Source organism: Trichosurus vulpecula, chromosome 5, assembly GCF_011100635.1.
Source record: "Trichosurus vulpecula isolate mTriVul1 chromosome 5, mTriVul1.pri, whole genome shotgun sequence".
Lineage (NCBI taxonomy): Eukaryota > Metazoa > Chordata > Mammalia > Diprotodontia > Phalangeridae > Trichosurus > Trichosurus vulpecula.
The window spans coordinates 36,294,075-36,313,876 of NC_050577.1; positions in this window are offsets into that span (position 1 = coordinate 36,294,075).

Below are 19,802 nucleotides of genomic sequence, written 5' to 3' on the forward strand. Positions count from 1 at the left end.
ACTCTTTCAATTTCTATTTTGCCCTGTGGCTCTAGAATATCAGGGCAGTTCTCCTTGATAATTTCTTGAAAGATGATATCTAGGCTCTTTTTTTGATCATGGCTTTCATGGAGTCCAATAATTTTTAAGTTATCTCTCCTGGATCTATTTTCCAGGTCAGTGGTTTTTCCAATGAGATATTTCACATTGTCTTCCACTTTTTCATTCCTTTGGTTCTGTTTTATAATATCCTGATTTCTCATAAAGTCACTAGCTTCCACTTGCTCCAATCTAATTTTTAAGACAGTATTTTCTTCAGTGGTCTTTTGGACCTCCTTTTCCATTTGGCTAATTCTGCCTTTCAAGGCATTCTTCTCCTCATTGGCTTTTTGGAGCTCTTTTGCCATTTGAGTTAGTCTGTTTTTTAAGGTGTTGTTTTCTTCAGTGTATTTTTCAGTATTTTTTGGGGTCTCCTTTAGCAAGTCATTGACTTGTTTTTCATGGTTTTCTCGCATCCTTCTCATTTCTCTTCCCAATTTTTCCTCTACTTCTCTAACTTGCTTTTCCAAATCCTTTTTGAGTTCTTCCATGGCCTGGGACCAGTTCCTGTTTTTCTTGGAGGTTTCTGTTGTAGGCTCTTTGACTATTAATTTCTTCTGTCTGTATGTTTTGGTCTTCTTTGTCAGCAAAGAAAGAATGCAAAGTCTGAGACTGAATCTTGGTGTGTTTTCGCTGCCTGGCCATATTCCCAGCCAACTAACTTGACCTTTGAGTTTTTCAGTGGGGTATGACTGCTTGTAGACTACAGAGTTCTATGTTCCACGTATTGGGGGGAGGTGCCAGCTCTGCCACACCAGCACTGCTCCTTCCCCAAGAACCCCCAACCTGAACTGGGCTTAGATCTTCGGCAGGCTGTGCACTGCTGCTCTGATCCGCCACTTAATTCCTCCCACCAGGTGGGCCTGGAGCCAGAAGCAGCAACAGCCGTAGCTGCCCTACCTCCGCTGCCCCCGGGGCTGGAAGCTGAACCCTGAACTCCTTCCACTCCCGCAGCTTTTCCCACTAACCTTCTCAGCAGTCTTTGGTGTTTGTGGGTCGAGGGGTCTGGTAACTGCCGCAGCTCACTGATTCAGGGCGCTACGGCATGCTCTGCCTGGTTGCTGGTCTTGTTGGTCCACGCAGCTCAGGCTGGGCTCTGCTCCACTCCGTTCCCAGCTCCCAGCTCCCAGCTCCGTGTGGGATAGACCTCACCCAGAGACCATCCAGGCTGTCCTGGGCTGGAGCCCTGCTTCCCTCTGCTGTTTTGTGGGTTCTGCTGTTCTAGAATTGGTTCAGAGCCATTTTTTATAAGTTTTTGTAGGGACTCGGTACGGAGCTCACGCTATTCCCTGCTTACCAGCCGCCATCTTGGCTCCGCCCCCTTCCAAAAAGATTTTTAAGAAATAGGGAAGACAGATCCTGGGTTCCCACTTCTAGGATTCAACAATCTGTGAAGTCCCTACTGTGCACGTTGAACAAAATAGCTGCAGTTAGACATGAATGTGCCAGGGAGGAAAACACTCAAATAAGACTTTGAGGGACTGAGACTTCATCAGTATAGGTGCTTCCTCTACCAATATAGATTGTGCCCTTTCTTCAGCTCACTGAATGGTCTATGAGAATTGCTGTAACTGAAACATCCTTTACTAAGTAGCTGTCTTGAAATAATGTTTTCTGAACTTAAACAGGTTGAACCTCAGACAATAATTGTTATGGTTGTTCAGTCATTTCAGTCATATCTGAATATTCGTGATCCCCTTTGGTTTTTCTTGGCCAAGATACTAGAGTGGTTTACTGTTTCCTTCTCCAGCTCATTTTACAGATGAGGAAACTGAGGCAAACAGGGTTAAGTGACTTGCCCAAGGTCACATTGCTAATAAGTGCCTGAGGCCAGATTTGAACTCAGCTCTTCATGACTCCAGGCCCAGTTCTCTATCTACTTTGCCACCAACTGCCTTATTAGACGTGGATCTGGTTTTAATGCTTAGTCTGTCACTTACTATTACAACTAGGTCAGGTCCCTTAATCTCTCTCAACTTCCTCATGTGTAAAGTAGGTAAATGAAATTTGTGTGACAGGTTCCTTATGAGACTTCATTGAGATAAGGTATGCCGAAAGCTTTGTAACTACAAAGGCCAAAGGAAAATGTAAGCTATTGTGATCGTGATTGAATCTTTGGCTCTGTATTTAAATCCACAAAAATCAACATATGCTGGGTCAGGTTTTTATTCAACTTGAGTTACCCATCTAGGGGCTGATTTTAATCTCTCCCCAACACAGCTACACATCTGGAACCCTGGCTTCACCGGCATAGTGAACTTGGACAGTTTTCTGAATTGCTGGTTAGGTGACAAGTGGAAAATTAAGGAAACCCACTGTGGACTGCCCATTCTTTCTTCCAACACAAAGACTCCCTGGGAAGGGAGAAGGTCTGCAGACACTAACCTGCAGGGAGGTGATGGCTTCTAGCTTCTGAAATGACGGGGAACTAGAATCCACAAAACTGCACTCTTGCAAATCAAACATTTGGAGGATTGCTCTTTGGTGAGTCTTTATGTGGATACCAGAAGAGCATTTGTATTCTTATTCAGTGAACTCTTCCTAAGCTGCCACATTCTGATTCGTTTAAAGTCCAAATTTCTTTTTAAAAGGCAGAATTACTCATCTATTGTGCAGAAAAGTTTTGAGAAGCAAAGAAATGACAGCTTTCAGTTATTTTTTTTTTGCTAGTGTTGGTAAATAGAGGGCTTCTTGATCTCACAGTTACAATGTTCAATATTATAGTTTTTCCACAACAAAAGCAAAATTTAAGTAACCCTGAGCCTAATTAGTTTTATTTTATACATACATCTAATTACCTTACCTAAATTTTTTATATTAGCTATACTATCTTTTAAAAAATTTATTGTATTTATTTTGTTAAATATTTGCCAATTAAATTTTAAAAAAATTTTAACATTCTTAAAACTTTTGAGTTCCAAATTCTTTTCCTTCCTCTTGTCCCTCCACTCTCCTTAAGAAAGCAAGCAATTTGATACACAGTTATCCATTCCACATCACGACTTTCCCCATTGCATATTGTGAATCAGCATAAGAAATTAAATGGGAATTTGGGGGGAGGAGTTTTGTGTAAGCCACAGAGGATACAGGAAGTCTAGCAGATGACACAGAAAAAGTTTAGTAAATCAGAAATCCTTATAATATATGTATAGTATTATGTAATATCAACTCAAATTTTACAATAAGGTACTGTAAACAGCTCATTAAAGAAAAACAAAAGAAAAAATCCAGACTTCTTATCTGGTATTAAGGGCAGGTCCAAAAATTTTACCCAGATATTCCAGATCTGGGGAGGGGGAAGGGGTACCTCTAGCCTCTGCAATATGGAAGGAATAATTGTAGATTGTACATGAGCAGTCATGCAAAACGTATTTCCATGATAGTCATGTTGTGAAAGAAAACACAGACAAAAAAATCCAAGAAAAATAAAGTTTAAAAAGTTTGTTTCAATCAGCATTCCAACTCCACCAGTTCTTTCTCCAGAGGTGGATAGATTTTTCATCACAAGTCCTTTGGAATTGTCTTGGATAATTGATTTTAGCTATACCAACTTAATAAATTGGGTGGACATTCAAGAAATCCAAGATCTGATAAGACTGTCAAGTACAGGGGTTCCTAACCTCCGTTCCGGGTACTCATTTTTAAAAAATAGTTTGCTATCTGTATTGAAATATAATTGGTTTCCTTTGTTGTACTAGGTATTTTATTTTATGTATTTGAAAGTAATATTCTGAGAAGGGATTCATAGGCTTTACGGGACTTCCAAGGAAGTCCAAAGCACAAAAAAGATTAAGAACCCTTGGTCTAGAGGAGAGGTTCCCAAACTTATTTGGCCTACCGTTCCCTTTAAAAAAATTACTCTGCCCTAACCTTGAATCTTAAATTTAATAATTTATTGTAAATTTATGGGTTTTTTCCCCACATTGAAATTTTGATGATGCAAAATTGCATCATGTAACTGTATAGTATCATACAGTAAACAAGTCATTACACACATGTATTCCTGTCAATACATGCTGGACTTCCTGACAATGCAAGGCATGCTTGCCTGCCAACACTTGCTTTTGAAGACCTGTCAGTGGACTTGGCCACTCATCAGTTATAACTTGCATTTTTGTGTTTATTTGGAAAATAATTGAACCTGAGGTTACTACTGCCCCCCCCCCCGCATTGTTCCAGAGCCCCCTTGGGTGGTATTGCCCACTTTGGGAACATGTTGTCTACAGTAATTATCAGGTTTAAAAGTGATATCCCTTAAACTGATCCCATCTTTTGCTCTGGGATGAGTAACAAAATTAACACTACCACCCTAGTGTTTGCGATAGCAAAGAATGAGAGGAAAGTGTAAGGCTATCAGTTTGGGGATGGCTGCACAACTTGTGGCATATGAATTTGGTGGAAAATGATCAGGCTACTTATGGCACAAGAAATGATGACTATAAAGAATTCAGAAAAATCTGCAAAGACTTGTGTGAAATGATAGGATTAAGCAAGCAAAACCAAAACAATTTATATGATAATCACAACAATATAGTTTTAAAAATGAAAGACTTTAGAACTCTAATCAAAGTAGTGACTAATTGTGACTTCAGTGAAAAAATGCTCCTTACCTCTTGGCAGAATGATTAATAATAATAGTGATAAGCATTGGCAACATGTATTTCTCTACATGTGTCTACATATCCCTTTTAGGTTTGCATAGCACTTTGTATAGCACTTTGATATGTTCTTTCATTTTATCCTCACAATAACCCTCCGTGGTAGGTATTACTATTATCCGCATTTTACAGATGAGGAAACTCAGGCTGAGACTGAGACTTTATTAGGCTCACACTGTCTGAGGCAGGATTCCAACTGAGGTCTTCCTGACTCCAAGCCTCATACTTCATTCACTGTGCCACACAACTATACCAGTAGAAGAACTGTGCTGAATGAGTGAGACACATGTTGCCAAATGTGGTGAAAGTGTTTATTTGTTTTCTTAACTGTACTTCTTTGTCACAAGGATGGACTCTTGGGAGGGGAGGAGTACTTGACAAGAGAAAGTGAAATAGATAAAAGTATCACTAAAACTTTTTTTTAATAGAGTATCAACTTCCTCCCACCAACTGTGGCCATCCCTCAAAGCAATGTCCTAAACTCTCCTCTCTTCTCTTTCTATACTCTCTCTATTGGCAATTTCATCATTTGCAGTAAGTTAAATTTTTGTCCATAAAAAGTTATCTCCCAATTCTATGTATCCAGTCCTGATCTCTCTCCCTAACTCTAGTGTGATATTGCCAACTGCCTGCTGGAGGCATCTCAAAATCATGATGTCCAAAACAAAACTTAGTGTATTTCCCTCCAAGCTCATCCCTTTTCCAAACCTCTGCCTTTCTATTGATTCTTCCATCACCCAAGTTCACAATATTGGAGACATTCTTGACTTTTCCCTCTTCCTCCACTCTCATGTCCAAACAGTTGCTAAGACTTGTCACTTCTAACTGAAAAATCTCTCACAGTAGATGGCAGCTGGAAAGCAGGGACTAGCGTGAGCGCCCCGCCAAGTCCCTCCAAAAACCTATAAAATGGCTCTGAACCAATTCTAGAACTGGAGAACCCACAAAATAGCAGAGGGAAGCAGGGCTCCAGCCCAGGACAGCCTGGATGGCTGCTGGGTGAGGTCTATCCCATACAGAGCTGGAAGCGGAGTGGAGCAGAGCCCAGCCTGAGCGGCCGTGGACCAACAAGACCAGCAACCAGGCGGAGCGTGCCCTAGCGCCCTGAATCACTGAGCTGCAGCAGATACCAGACTTCTCAACCCACAAACACCAAAGACTGCTGAGAAGGTTAGTGGGAAAAGCTGCTGGGGACAGAGTGAAAAAAGGAGTTTGCTGTTCAGCGCCCCTGGGGCAGTGGAGGTGGGGCACCTACAGAACTACAGCTGCAGTTGCTTCCAGCCCCAGGCCCACCTGGTGGGAGGAATTAAGTGGCAGATCAGAGCAAGGGTGAAGAACCTGCTGAAGATCTAAGTCCAGTCCGGGTTGGGGGTTCTTGGGGAAGGAGAAGTGCTGGTGTGGCAGAGCTGGCGCATCCCCCCAAGCTTGGAACATAGTTCTCTTAACTCTACAAGCAGTCATACCCTGCTGAAAAACTCAAGGGTCAAATTAGTTGGCTGGGAATATGGCCAGGCAGCAAAAACGCACCGAGATTCAGTCTCAGACTTTGCATTCTTTCTTTGCTGACAAAGAAGACCAAAACATACAGACAGAAGAAATTAATAGTCAAAGAGCCTACAACAGAAACCTCCAAGAAAAACAGGAACTGGTCCCAGGCCATGGAAGAACTCAAAAAGGATTTGGAAAAGCAAGTTAGAGAAGTAGAGGAAAAATTGGGAAGAGAAATGAGAAGGATGCGAGAAAACCATGAAAAACAAGTCAATGACTTGCTAAAGGAGACCCCAAAAAATACTGAAAAATACACTGAAGAAAACAACACCTTAAAAAACAGACTAACTCAAATGGCAAAAGAGCTCCAAAAAGCCAATGAGGAGAAGAATGCCTTGAAAGGCAGAATTAGCCAAATGGAAAAGGAGGTCCAAAAGACCACTGAAGAAAATACTGTCTTAAAAATTAGATTGGAGCAAGTGGAAGCTAGTGACTTTATGAGAAATCAGGATATTATAAAACAGAACCAAAGGAATGAAAAAGTGGAAGACAATGTGAAATATCTCATTGGAAAAACCGCTGACCTGGAAAATAGATCTAGGAGAGATAATTTAAAAATTATTGGACTCCCTGAAAGCCATGATCAAAAAAAGAGCCTAGATATCATCTTTCAAGAAATTATCAAGGAGAACAGCCCTGATATTCTAGAGCAACAGGGCAAAATAGAAATTGAAAAAATCCACCGATCGCCTCCTCAAATAGATCCCCAAAAGAAATCTCCCAGGAATATTGTCGCCAAATTCCAGAGCTCCCAGATCAAGGAGAAAATACTGCAAGCAGCCAGAAAGAAACAATTTGAGTATTGTGGAAACCCAATCAGAATAACCCAAGATCTGGCAGCCTCTACATTAAGAGATCGAAGGGCTTGGAATACGATATTCCAGAGGTCAATGGAGCTAGGATTAAAACCAAGAATCACCTACCCAGCAAAACTGAGTATCATGCTCCAAGGCAAAATATGGATTTTCAATAAAAGAGAGGACTTTTAAGCTTTCTCAGTGAAAAGACCAGAGCTGAATAGAAAATTTGACTTTCAAACACAAGGATCAAGAGAAGCATGAAAAGGTAATCAAAAAAAGGGGGTATGATAGAAGGGAGGGCAGATGGGGGTGGAGGTAATCAAAAACAAACACTTTCGAAAGGGGACAGGGTCAAGGGAGAAAATTCAATAAAGGGGTACAGGTTAGGAAGGAGCAAAATATAGTTAGTCTTTCACAACATGAGTATTGTGGAAGGGTTATACATAATGATATGCATGTGGCCTATGTTGAATTGCTTGACTTCTTAGGGAGGGTGGGTAGGAAGAGAAGAGGGGAGAGAATTTGGAACTCAAAGTTTCAAAAACAGATGTTCAAAAACAAAAACAAAAGTTTTTGCATGCAACTAGAAAATAAGATACACAGGCAATGGGGCATAGAAATTTATCTTGCCCTACAAGAAAGGAAGGGGATGGGAGGGGAGTGGGGTGAAAGAAGGGAGGGCTGACTGGGGAACAGGGCAACCAGAATATATGCCATCTTGGAGTGGGGGGGTGGGTAGAAATGGGGAGAAAATTTGTAATTCAAACTCTTTTGAAAATCAATGCTGAAAACTAAATATATTAAATAAAAAAAAAGAGGAAAAAAAAAGAAAAATCTCTCACAACCATCTTCTTCTCCCTTTGACTTAACCCTAGGTCAGGCTCTCATTAGCTATCTCATGGAATATTTGAATAACAAATAATCAGTATCCCTGAGTCTAGTCTCTTGTCCGTCAGATGCATCTTCCACACTACTGCCAAATTGATTATCTAGGGAAAAGAATATAACCGTATTCAAAATCTTCAATGGCTCCTTAGTCGGGATAAAGTAAAAGGCTTGTCATTTGAAGCCTGCCGCAAGCTAACTCTTATCTTTCTCTTCCTTCTACTCTCTAATTCCCATCAAACTAGCCTATTAGCTGTTCCTTGTACAGGGTATCACATCTCCCACGTCCTGCTTCCCTCTTTTACCCCACCTGTGACCACTGACTGAATGTCAGTCCTTCCCTCACCTCTGCTTCTCAGAATTTTCTGCTTCCTGAAAAGCATGATTGGTGCGTCACTCCTCTTCCTCCTCCTCCTGTTGCTGCTGCTACTGCTGGTACTATTACTGCTATTGCTGCTGCTGCATTCACTGCTGAGATTACTGCTGGTGCTATTAGCTTTGCTGCTGCTGCTGGGCAAGTCACTTAACCTTCACCTAAAACTGGAGAAGGAAATGGCAAACCATTTCAGTATCTTTGCCAAAAAAAGCCCTATAGTTCACAGGGTATAGAAAAGTTGAACAAGACTGAACAGCAAAAAGTTCAAAATAATTTTTTTTTGTAAAAAAAAGAAGAAATTGAGGTACAGAAAGGCTAAGTCATTTGCCCAAGGCCACATAGCTATGAAGTGTCTGAGGTAGGATATGAACTTAGATCTAGCACTGTCTCCATGCACATCTTAACCACTGAATCATTCTGTGAATTGTGAAAGGTTTTAACTTACCCATAGTCACACAGCAGAGACAGAAATCAAACCCAGTGCTTATCTGACTATACAATTCTGCCTGAAATTATTTGAAAATGTCACTAGGCCTCTTGCATCAACACTCAGTGAACAGAAAAGCTGCTTATCAAATGTCAGAATTGCTGCTGGTATGGTTCTTGCACCAGAGCAAGCCAAAGCATACAAAGAAACTGTGGGGGAATCCCTTGATGGAACAGAATGGGAACATCACTTCCCTTGGGCTCCAACATTGCCCGGAGCTGCAGGTAGGCCTGGCTAATGAGGAAGTCCAGTGTCCTGCCCTGGATATCCTGGAAGCTCAGAGCAACTTTGGCAGGCAACCACTAACTATTTGAAGTCGAGTCTGATAAAAACATATGCAATCAGGAGACTGAAGCCATCAATCAGATCTGTATGTGTGATTCTGGAATGAGCTCAAACCCGGTTTGAAAAATGAAGAAGTTGCCTTTCCGGCAACACTGGCAGAAGGCATGGCTCTCAAGCTGTCCAAAGACTGCAGGAGAAGAGAAATGTTGGGGAGAGAAAAGTATTTCTTGCCAGCCATGACAATGCTGCTTGACCCTGGTTCAATAGGAAGGATGAAAGCATCCCAGTGCTTTTTTGAAACTCAGATCTGGGCTTAGGACCAGGATGAAAGTACACTGGAGGTGGGATGTTCTCTTCCAGAATACTCTGACCATCAAAGAATTTCATATCAGCCAATACTTTAATGCTCAAAGGCTCACACCTTGTTTTTCTACCTTTTCAGTCACGTTATTTGCGACTTTCGTTGTTCAGTTGTTTCAATTGTGTTTGACTCTTCATGACCCCATTTCTTGGCAAAGATTCTGGAGTGGTTTACCATTTCTGTCTCCAGCTCAATCTTACAGATAAGGAAACTGAGGCAAACAGGGCTAAGTGACTTGCCCAGGGTCACCCAGCTAGTGAGTGTCTGAGGCCAGATTTGAACTAAGGAATAAGAGTCTTCCTGACTCCAGGCCCAGCACTCTATCCACTGCGCCATGTAGCATCCCCTTACTTGGGACTACAAATCACCATTTTGAATAATATTGAATAATAGAGCTTAGTTAGTGGAAGGGACCTTAGCAATCAGGTAATCTATCACTTTTCATTTTACATATGAGGAAACTAAGGAACATGAACTGATTTATCCAAGGGCACATAGCTTGTGCAGAGGACATAGAACTTAATTCCAGGCCTTCTGACTCCTTTCTACTATGTTGCACTGCTTCTCCCAATAGGAAAATAGGACTTTTGAATGAGAGGAGATATTAGAAATCATAGAGTCTGAATTTTAGTGTTAAAGGGACCTTATGAAGGGAGCCATCTGGTCCAATCCTTTCATTTTATGGATTCGGAAACAGTTCCACAAAGGTCACATGACCTGCCTAAAGACATACAAGTAGTAAGTGGTGGAGCCTAGTTATCATGGCCTTCCAAATCTTGATTTCTACTGCATTGTGCTGTTGCATTCCTCTATAGCTTCTCAATCCCTGTTCACATTAAAGATGGCTTCTATATCTGGCCACACAGACCAGAGATATCCTAGCAAACACCAAAATATACCAACTAATATCACTGAAAATTTAATCAGGGGGCAGTGAGGTGGTGCAGTGAGTAGAGCACTGGCCCTAGAGTCAGGAGGACCTGAGTTCAAATCTGACCTCAAACACTCGACACACTTACTAGCTGTGCGACTTTGGGGAAGTCGCTTAACCCCAATTGCCCTCCAAAAAAAAGAAAAGAAAATTTAATCAAATTTATTCAAGAAAATTCAACTAACATTTACTAAACACCTAATCAGTGAACATACTATCTATGTATGTGTGTGTGTCCAACAGAGAGTAAGAAACTCAAACAAAAGATTAAGTACATTTTTCATATTACAAAGAGTTATTTTGTTGTGGAAAAGCATCCTACAGCTACATCTTTTGAAGTATATTAAGCAAGAGTTATCCAATTAGCCAGCCCCTAAAATGGATGAGGGTCACTGTCCAGTCAATTTGATTGTATCACTTGGAACCAGTCTAGAAGATGTGTCATAAAGCTCAAGTCGGCATAATTGGGCCAAGACGCAAAGTAGATGCTTGACTTACTGGACCAGGGTCACCAAGGAGGCACAAGAAATGCAGCAATGATTTCTTTATGACCACATGATTAGCAGCTTGGTAGAGTGGGGAGAGCAATGGAAGGACTCCCATTCAGAGAGGCAATGGGATGTAGAAGATAGTACACTGGACTTAGTGTCAGAAAGACACAGGTTCAAGTCCTACCTCAGATACCTATTCACTGTGTGACAGGGGAAAGTGACTCAGACTCTCTGAGTTTCACTTTCTTCATCTATAAAGTGAACTTGTTTGAATGAATGACTTCTAAGGTCTCTTCTATCTATACAAAGGGATAAGGTTCCTTTCAGTTCTAAATCTATAATCTCATGACAAATTGTTTTCATTATCCTATCTGTTAGTAGCAATGATGATAAATAACATGCAAATACCACTTTAAGGTCAGTAAAAAAATTTAATGTATTAGCTCACTTAATCCTCATAGCCATATGAGCTTATGGGCATTACTAGGGGGGCTAGGTGGCACAGTGGATAGAGCATCAAGCCTGGAGCCAAGAAGATTCAGCTTCCTGATTTTGAATCTAGCCTCAGGTACTTACTAGCTGTATGACCTTGGGCAAAACACTGAACCCTGTTTGCCTCAGTTTCCTCAAATGTAAAATGAGCTGGAAAAGGAAATGGCAAACCACTCCAGCATCTTTGCAAAGAAAACCCCAAATGGGGTCATGAAGAGACAGACGCAACTGAAAAATGACTCAACAATAACATAAAAATGGGCATTATTATCCTCATTTCAGAGATGTGGAAACTGAGGATTAGAGTGTTTCAGTCCATGATCACACATAATTAATAAGTGTCAGAATTGGGATTTAAATTAGGCGCTCTCTCTCTCTCTGTCTCTCTCTCTCTCCTTCTAGTGCAATGTTTTTTTCCAAAGACCCTTAACCTCTTGGGACTCATTTCCCTCATCCATAAACAAAGGAGTTAAACTAGATGGCCTAGAAGTTTCCTTCTAGCTCTTTATCCTTGAACTCCTTGAAATAATAATCAATATATGAACATCTGAAACATCCATTAGCATAAGTTTCCTGTTCCCAAAATGTGTCCAAAAAGGTTCTCAAGCCATTAATTTTGTTTGATGTCAAGAATGACTTCAAATTCATGAAAACATACATCTAGCTTTTGCGGGATGAGTATGGAACTGAAAGGAAAAGAAATTGCAAAGGAGATTTGGAGGATTTTAGAATGACAAACAACACAGAAATTGAGTTTTGTTCAGTCATATCCTACTCTATGTGAACCTATTTGGATTTCATTGGCAAAGATACTAGAGTGATTTGCCATTTTCTTCTCCAGCTCATGTTACAAATGAGAAATTGAGGCAAACAGGGTTAAATGACTTGCCCAGGGTTGTATAGCTGTTAAGTGTCTGAGGCCAGATTTGAACTCACGTCTTCCTGACTCCCTGACTCCCGGTTGGTTGCTGATCCATTGAGCCACCTAGCTGCCCCCAAATTGAATTTAGAGAGAGGAAATTTGACAAGTCTTGAGAAGAAGCAGAAGGAAGGAGAAGAGAAGGAGAAGGATTTGAGCTAAAGGAGAAAGACTTTTAGCTGTAGGACCTGAAGAGAAGGAAAAGAAAGAAAATTGAAGAGAAGAAGAGAGACCAAAAGAAAAGAATCTGAGGAGGAAAAGGAGGATTCCAGGGGGAAAAGGAACTGGTAAGAAAAAAAGTAAAAAGACAAGTTAAGTAAAACAAGTTGATAAGAGCTGAGTAAGATGAGGGAAAGGAAGCTGGGCATTCTGTCAAGGTGCTAACCAGGTGAAATGGTGCTAATGAGGAGAGATTCACAAGTTGGAAGATGAAAATACCTCCCCCACCTCCATCCCAACCCTAAGCAATTTGCCAAAGCAGTTCTTGGGGTAATGTGCTAGTAAGATTGACAAAGGACTAAGGATCCCACTTTCAACACATACGGAATGAATGCAGGGAGAAAAATTGCAGACTTGTGCATCAGGGCTATCACTTTGTCAGTTATGTGGAGAAAGGATTGGAAAGGGGAGAAATGAGTGGAGAGAGCAATTAGGAGGCCTGAACTAGGAGTGCGGGGAGGGAAAAGGAGGGATGTGAGAAGGTCCTGAAGGTCGTGCTTGTTTCCCAAACAATGATGCTGTGAATCCACAGGTGAGTGTCATAGAATAAAGGACCTGCACATAGTAGGCTTAACATATGTTAGTTGACTGATTGGGGAAAGAGACTCATAGTACAGTATTAGTTGATTTCTTGCTACAAGGTTCTGAAGCATTTATGTGTAGACCTGACAGCTGAAATAGGGAAATCGAATATTTTCCTAGGACAGGTATCCAGGACAAAGCAGAGCATCTCCTGAGATTTGTCCTGGTAACAAGACTAAATGATGACTACTCATTTCTGGTCATTCAGATGTGTACAAATGATGATACCAGAAGGGATCCAAATAGAATTACTACAGATTAAAAAGTTTTGAGAAAGAAACTGAAGGTGTCTGGGCACAGAATATGTTTTTGTTGCTATTGTCCATCAGAGACTTGATCTTCAGAAGAGAAAAGCATATTTGGGAAGTGAATGAGTAGTTGAGAAGCTGGGGTCCAAGACCGGGATGTAGGCTTCTGTATTAACGTTTAAAATATAGAAATAACAAAGTGCTGGCTGGAGTTAGTAAGACTAATTATTCAGAGCCTTGCTAATTCATTTCTTTCTCTTGGTATATTGCTCTCACTGGCTTTTCTAGAAATACATCAAATAATAACAGGAAAATAGCCAATCCTTATTTTACCTTTGCTTGTAGTATTTTCCCAACACAAATAATGCCCCTTTTTTGCTTATAGATATATACTTTTTACCGTAATTACCAAAGGGCCAGTCCTTGTCAATACTTTGTAGTTCGTTTATTTTTTTCAAGCATAAATGACTATCATACTTTACAAAGGCTATTTCTTCATCAATTGACATAATCATATGGTTTTGGATGTATTTGTTTCTAATATGATTAATTAATTAGGCAACAGAGTGGCACAGCGCATGGAGTATTGGAGTTGAAGCCTGGGAGACCCGAGTTCAGGTAAATCCAGACATTTACTTGGGCAAATCACTTAAGCTTTCCCAGCCTCAGGTTCCTCCACTGTAAAATGAGGGTAATAATGAATGTTGTAAAGATCAAATGAAATAAAATGTAGAACATTTGCAGGCCTGAAAGCACTATATAATGCTTGTTACTGTTTTCACTATGTGAAACTATTTTACTTATATTGGATCATCCTTGTATCACCGATAATAAGTCCAGTTCGATCACATGTTTGGATTTTTGCCCCTAGATAGTGGATATTTGGATTTCTTGGCCATATTGAAGAAGTCATTTTGATGAGATTTTGTTTAAAATAATATTCCTTTTCACACTGTTTTTCTATAACTTGTTCTTTGGCTCACTCATTTGGTATTTAAATATTCATTTTTCATTTAGATCTATAGTTTTTGCTTCTGAATTAAGTACTATTAATAAATAATACCTTGTATTAATTACTAGTCTAATGAATTATGGGCTACCAAAGATGTGTTTGGTGTTTCTCCTTTTTTTTTCCTAAAATGGCCATACCCCAAAGAGATCGATGATAGAAAGGTCCTATATGTATCAAAGTATTTATAGTAGCACATTAACCCCCCTCAAAAAAGTGCCCATTTGGGGAAAGTGAAGGGGAATAAGCACTTACCCAGTATTTGCTTTGTGCCAGGCACTGTGCTACGTACTTTACAAATATTATTTTATTTGATTCTCACAACAACTCTTTGAGGTAGGTACATTGACTGATCGATTGGGAGATGGCTGAACAAATTGTGGTGTGTGATTATTATGAAACACCACTGTACCAAAATGAAGGGTGATTATGAAGAATTTTGAAATCGATCATGTGTAAATCCCTAATTACTATTCCCCCCCTTCTTCTGCTGCTGATACAGCAACTGGAAACCTGAGTGATAGTCATGCCTTCTTTCTGTTTGTAGCCTTGCCTACAATAAACCTTATACCACAATATGGACTTTCTAGGATTATATTTACAAGAGAAAAGATAAAGTGCTAATTCAGAAATAACTTAACAGGATAACAAATCAACCAACAATAAAGCATTTGTTAAGCACTTACTACATTCTAAGTTATGACTGTCCTCAAGAAGCCTCCATTTTAGTGGATAAAATAAAATAGAAGCACACACAAATTGAAGATGGACAGACTTATGTTAGTCTCCTGAACTCCAAATTGTATGCCGTTTCAATTTTTTAATCTAATCTTTAACTACAGTTCCTCAAGCTTAGTCCAGTCTTCTATTATCTATGGTTTTAGAGTTGGAAGGGGGCTCAGAGATCTGTTAGTCCAGTCCCTAGATGGTGGCACTGAGTGTACACAAGGCATTTACATTAGCTTCCTAACATCTAAGAGGATGGATGAAAGGCTGAATAATGGAGAGATAACTTCATATTGTGTGATCAAAGATATAGTGGCTGAGGACTGCAGAAACCATGTAACCCAAGTGACCAGAGACTGTAGTTAAGGAACTGTTGTTGCAATTACAGCTTCCTGATAATGATGTTCTCAGCTACCTAGAACCAAAGGTGTGTGCAACACATTATCTTCTTGTGGGCACCCAGGGAATTTAATTTGTTAAGGAGAACATTTATTAAATATTCGACCAAAAGGGCATTATTCATCACACAAATTAAAGCAACTAAAACTTAATTTTTTAAAAAAATTAACAATGAAACTTTATATCCTCGGGGTGAAAACTCATAGGTAGAGAAAGGAGACTGCCTCAAGAAGACCACAAGAGTGCAGAATCAACAGAGACCACATAAAAACAACTAGAAGTGCAACTGAGTCACTAAGTAACAAGGGTAGTACGACTGTTGGGACAATGAAGTAGAAACTTTCCCCCGCCTCCCCAAATTGGACTGAGAACGTACAAGATTTTGTTAACATACACTAATGATATTATAGCGTGGGTAAACAACAGTAGAGATGGACATTTTGGATCCAATATTTGAGTAACATTTGGTGAGTGGTAAGGGAGGAGAAGTACTTGCAAATGTCATGGGGTTGAAACTGGAACAGGATACACTTTAATGAATACAGTAATGGGGTTCCAGTCCCAAAGGAAGGTTGGACTTGAACTCTGCATGTGCAATAAACTAATTCTTCTTTGGGAGGTGGTGCGGAGGAGGGTGTAAACTGTTTTCCTGGAATATCTGATGAATAGTGTTAGCGATGGCTGGGAAGATAGGATGGGGATTCATTCTTTAACCATCAGCAGTCTTGAGGCTGTAGTGAATTATAACAGGAGTGATCACATGGGTTGTTGTTATAGTCCACATAGGTTTGAACACTTCAACACATGGCTGGAATTGACTGATACTGATTCAACAATTTTTGTGTATGGAAGAACTTTCAAGAAAGGCATCATGTTTCTCATGCCAAAAATTTGTAAAACAGTGACATGAAGACTAGGTTACAATAGTCATCTACCTGACCACCAAAGGGTTAGTAGTGTTCCCATAGATTCCATATTTCAGGAAATCATGATCCTGTCCTACCATCCTTAAACCTTTATCTTAGTCTTGTTAAATTATCCAGTATTTTAAAGGTATGCATTTAATGCACAAAGGAAAGAAGAGATCAATGATTTAAATCTAATACTTGTACAGTGGAAGAAGGGACGTGCAAAAAATTACTTGACAAAATTTGGAGATTGCAGTCATGTTCACCACTCACTCTAATTCTACATTAGAACATTATTTAAAATATAAATTTGTGTTTTGTGCTCCATTCCCTTGAGAGGTTACCAAAAACATGAACATCATTATTCCCAGACCTTTTTTAAGTTGAAAAAACAATTGATGCAATGATGCTTAGAGAAGACAGTTTGGTGAAAACTCATAAGGAAATCCCATCAAACCTGCTAATCACTCACTGGGCCAGGGTCTCCTATTGTATCCTGGGTCATCTCCAGTCATCCCGATGAATATTTGGTCACTGGATCCAGGTGGCTTTGGAGGAGACAGTGAGGCTGGTGACCTTGCACAGCCCTCCCTCACTCAAATCGAAGTCAACTGCAAGTCATGTCATCATTTCCCTGATGCCATGGTCCTCTTCGAAAACAAAGGACAAGCACAACAACCTGTGAGTAGACATAATCTAGACCTTATAATATCGAGTCGCCTTATACATTTTCCTGTCTACCCTTCTGGGATACCATTCACCATGGTAATGCATGTTGTTGATCTAATCAAGGTACCAAATATGAATTCAAGTCTATATGAATGTGCTTTAGATGGATTCTGAAGCAGACCAAATTTGCTAAACTTGTTATTGTAGATAATCAAAGAACTGATATTTACAAAATATATTTATATATCCAAGCCACAAGAACTATCCCGGAGCTCACTTAATGGGCTCACTCAAAGATGTGTGTGACAATTTTGAACATGTTAAAGGAAATCATATTTTTGAAAATATATTGTTTGAATTTTTATTTATTATTTGCATTATTTGCTATTGTAGGTTAGTCATTTTCAGTTGTGTCTAACCTTTTGTGACCTCATTTGTTTTGTTTTTTGGCAGATACTAAAGTGCTTTGCTATTTCCTTCTCCATCTCATTTTACACATGAGGAAACTGAGGCAAATAGGGTTAAGTAACTTGCCCAGGTTCACACAGCTAGTAAGTGTCTGAAGCCAGTTTTGAACTCAGATTTTCCTAATTCCAGGCCTGGCATTTTATCCATTGTGCCACCTAGCTGCCCCAACTTAGTGTAATAATACATCGGTATACCAAATATGGGCCCATGAATTTTGTAATACATTTTTCAATCAATCATTTATATAAATAGAATCTTGAATTTTTTTGCCTAGGGCCCTACCCACCATGTTTCCTATTTAGCTTTTAGCCTAGTTCCCCATTTAGTTTAAATCAAATGATTATGTAACTCCAGGAACCCTCTATGATAACTTCTGAACAATGGTCACAATGTAGAGTAAGGTGGGAGAGCAGAGAATGCCCAAAACAAAGCTCACAGACTTTATCATTTTCCTAGCACTGTGTCTGATTGTACCTATTTGTCTAAACAACAGTGGCCAAGGAAGCATCTTCCCTACAACTTTTGTTGTATCATCAACCTCTGCTGATCAAAATAAAACAAACAAAAAACCAAACAATCCAAAACTTATTTGAACAGAAAATAAAAATGAATCACTTTGGGTTTTTGTAGTTTTCTGTCTACACAAGGTCAAAAATAATGTGTTCCAGATTTCCAACTCTGCAAGCTCTCACGCCCTAACTAAACTGATTAATATTTTAACTGAAATGGATGAGCTTGTTGAGTTAACAATTTACTCTACATTTTGGCTTATATAGACACAGCTCCACAAATCAAATGCAACTTATTTCAGTTGACAGAATCAGACTCACAGGGAGAGTTCTTAAGGGAACTATTCCAACTCTTTCCCTTTTCGAATAAGGAAATTAAGTCCCTGAGAAGGCAAACGACTCACCTAAGGTCACACAGCAAGTAAATGGAAGAGCCAGACCTCTTGTTTGGGACCAAGTTGATACATTCTGGGACTACGCAGCTATTTTGGTTTCTATATATGAGCTGCCATTGAATTGATTATAGACATATTATGATGACTTAATGGTTTAGTACTCTGATCTAACAGCCATTCATTTGGCTTGTGATAATTACTTTTACTACAATTGTTAATAATTGGAATATCTAATAAACTATATGGAACACAAATGGGTCCTTTTTAATATGATGCTAATATGACAACTTAAGCAGCCTCTGTTTCCTGTGACAACCAAATCTCTCTAATCTCAATTCATTACTTTTAGCATATGATAACATTCCTCAATCTAATGAACTGGGAGACAGCTTTGGCACAGTGGAAAAAAAGACTGGAAATTGAGCCAAAAGTCCTGGGTTCAAGTGTTGGCTCCCGTATTTCCTAACTGTATAACCTTGGTCTTAATTGAGCTTCAGTTTTTCCATCTATAAAATAAAGATGCCAACATTTGTACTACTAACTTCATAGAGTTGTTGTGAGACATAAATGAAATAATGTACCTAATGTTTTGTAAACCTTTTGGTGCGAGATAGATACACGATAGCTAGTATCATTATTTACACTCCCAAACCCTTTCTAGCAGCAGAAACTTAATGAACATGAGAATCAATTAAGTGTGGAAGCTTGGTTAATGTAATCTGGACAATATATGCAGAAAGTAAAGTTTCTGTGCTTCCCAAAAGCATGCTTTCCAAAAGTTGGAAAGATTGAATGATTCTCTCTGCCTCAAGTCTCTCCTCACTCCAGTCTATCTTTCAATCAGCTGTCAAAATGATCTTCCTAAAGCATTGGTCTGACCATATCACTCCCCTATTCAATTAACTCCAGTGGCTCCCTATTAAAATATAAAATCCTCTTTTTGATTTTTAAAGCCTTTCTTTTACAACCTGATTTCTTTTTACTGTTCCAGTCTTCTTATATATTAGTCATCCACGTACTCTGTGATCCAGTGACACTGGCTTCCTTGCTGTTCCTTGAACTAGACTCTCCATCTCCTAACTCCATGCATTTCCACTACCTGTCCTTAGTGACTGCAATTTTCTCCCTCCTCATTTCCATTTCCTGGCCTCCCTGGGCTTTTTTGAGATCCCCAAAGTCCCATTTTCCACAAGAAGCTTTTCCCATTCCTCTTTAATCTTAGCATTTTCCCTTTGTCGATTATTTCAAATTTATCCTGAATATAGCTTGTTTGGACAAAGTTGTTCATGTGCTCTCTCTCCCATTAGACTGTAAATTCCTTGAGGGCAAGACTCTGTTTTGCCTTTCTTGGTATCCCCA